This window comes from Penaeus vannamei, chromosome 4 (genome assembly GCF_042767895.1).
Source record: "Penaeus vannamei isolate JL-2024 chromosome 4, ASM4276789v1, whole genome shotgun sequence".
NCBI lineage: Eukaryota > Metazoa > Arthropoda > Malacostraca > Decapoda > Penaeidae > Penaeus > Penaeus vannamei.
In genome coordinates this window covers 19,991,299-19,993,798 of record NC_091552.1, presented here as the reverse complement: position 1 = coordinate 19,993,798, position 2,500 = coordinate 19,991,299, and the positions used below count along the sequence as shown (strand labels likewise).

The window sequence follows — 2,500 nt, the reverse complement described above, 5'->3', positions numbered from 1 at the left end:
CTGGGCATATATACTTCTGTTATTTGCAGCACAATTCCAGTTCTTTCCACCGGTGTACATTAAGATTAATATCAAAACAATAATAGTAAGTAATTTGTGACCGTTTGGCATTATCTTTATAAAAAAAAACAAAAAAAACTACCATTGTATTCACATTCGTACCGTGAATAATATTTGCATGATTTACTTCGTGTTATCACCTGTATGTACTATTCCTGTTATCTTCACATGGGTTATCATGATTATCCATCTCGGAAGTATTATCGCGTGATCACCGTTACCTTCTTATCAACCTGGCCCCATGCTTTCCGAAAAGAAGAAGGAGAAGAAAAGGAAACGAAAGAAGAAGGGGAAAAAGAAGAAGAAGAAGAAGAAGAAGAAGAAGAAGAAGGGAAAGGGAGGAAGAGGAGGTGGAGGAGGAGGAGGAGGAGGAGGAGGAGGAGGAGGAGGAGGAGGAGGTAGAGGAGGAGGAGGTGGAGGTGGAGAAGAAGAAGAAGAAGAATAAGAAGAAGAAGAAGAAGAAGAAGAAGAAGAAGAAGAAGACGTAGACGTAGACGTAGACGTAGACGTAGACGTAGAAGTAGAAGTAGAAGTAGAAGCAGAAGCAGAAGCAGAAGTAGAAGTAGAAGAAGAAGAAGAAGAGGGAGAAGAAGAAAAGGAAAAAAAACAAAGGAAGGAGGAAAAACAAACGAAAGAAACGAGATAAAAAGAAAAAAAAGAAAGAAGAAAGATAGAGAAAGAAAGAAATAACACATCTCAGCATTGCACGATCCATATCAATATGCAGTATTGCCACTTGCTCCACATGAAGAGACAGCGCCCGGGGCTACGAGACGATCCATCCAAGCCTCATATTCATTAAGCGAATATCAGGTGACGCCACGAGAGCACCTGGCTATAAGGTGAGTCATTCCTGTGCCAGGGTCCATTTAGGGCGAGAGGAATCCAAACAGCTGATCCCGTAGAAGCAGCAGCGACGTGTCACGTGGTCTGTGTAGAGATGGAGGCTCCGTAACTATTCATTGGGGTTGGCGCGGTGGTTAGGGCTCGGGAGTAATAACAATCACGCTGTTAGTAGGAGAGCAGGGGTAACGGAAGTAGTAATTGTTTTAATCACGTGATATTTGTAACGTGTTTATGGTGCGTGATGGGTTGCTGAGATCGTTGTTGTTATTAATGATAGCATGATGATTGTTTTTGTTGTTGTGACTGTTATGATTATCACCGTTATAAATTTTAGCATAATTGTTATTATTATTATTATTATTATTATTATTATTATTATTATTATTATTATTATCATTTATTATTATTATTATTATTATTATTATTATCATTATCATTATTATTATTATTATTATTATTATTATTATTATTATTATTATTATTATTATCATTATTTATTATTATTATTATTATTATTATTATTATTATCATTATCATTATTATCATTAACTTCATGAGTACAATAATAATGGTAATAAAGATAATAACTATTATTGTTATATTTGCTATCTGTATTATTATTATTATCATCATTGATATTATTATTATCTTATGATAATAATGATGGTGAATGCTGACAAGCGGATTACTATTATCGTCATCATTATAATTCATTAGTGATATTACATCGACACCCCATATCAGTTATCAGTATCATTGCCATAAGACATACTATGTATTGTATTTTTAACGTGCCTACAATAACAACATAATTCGGTTTTGTTTTTAGCACTAAGTTGTATTAATTTTGAGCAACATATATGGTAATCATAATTATACATATTTTTTCCCCTTACATCTTTGATCGTTTAAGCCTAGTTCATCATAGAGATTATAGGGAAGGGGCGAATGAAGCGTGTGTCCAGCTGTAACAGATCTTGCCATGATGAATGTAAAGGTGATGCATCTTTCTTCGTGCGACGCAAGAAGGATCCTGACAGGTAACTCTCGGAACTCAGGTGAGCAGTTGTGCAGCGTGTGGCTAGGATGGTGTTGATCGTGGTATATGCATAGGACTCCTCTGATTCAGCGTTGTCATTGCAGGATCTTGGCATTGGCGTTCCTGTTCATGCCTGATTGGATGTCCTTCCCAAGATCGACCGTAGTCCAGCTCAGGAAGGCGGCTGCACGGTCTTCACGCGGTGTGTAGCCATGCGAGAGAAACGGAATTTGTTGGATTCATTTCAGTTTGAATCACCGAGTAATCTGTTTCGGAATTTTTGCATCACCCTTCGGTATTTTGTGTTTCTAAAATAAAAAGTGTTTGGTATAATATCCGTTATGGTTTACTTGTAATTCACATAAAAGGACACTGCCTGCAGGAAATAAGAATGTGTTTGTATGCAAAACAGCTGCATAACTTTAAGTGCCGTCAGACATTAATATGTAGGATGGGATAGCGTACTTCTCTGACGTGTTTACTTGGGAAACGAGCGAAAACGATTTTTGTTAATCTTGTAAGAAAGGGAAAATGAGATTTCTAGTCTGTGATTAC

At 36.6% G+C, this 2,500-nt stretch overlaps 1 long non-coding RNA gene across 1 annotated transcript; it reads left to right on the top strand.

Moving 5' to 3' along the window:
- Positions 1-747: 747 nt before the first annotated feature.
- Positions 748-2,280, top strand: LOC138860639 (uncharacterized). Its single transcript, XR_011398370.1, has 2 exons — positions 748-902; positions 2,050-2,280. It is a non-coding gene; the product is annotated as an uncharacterized lncRNA (long non-coding RNA).
- Positions 2,281-2,500: the final 220 nt, after the last annotated feature.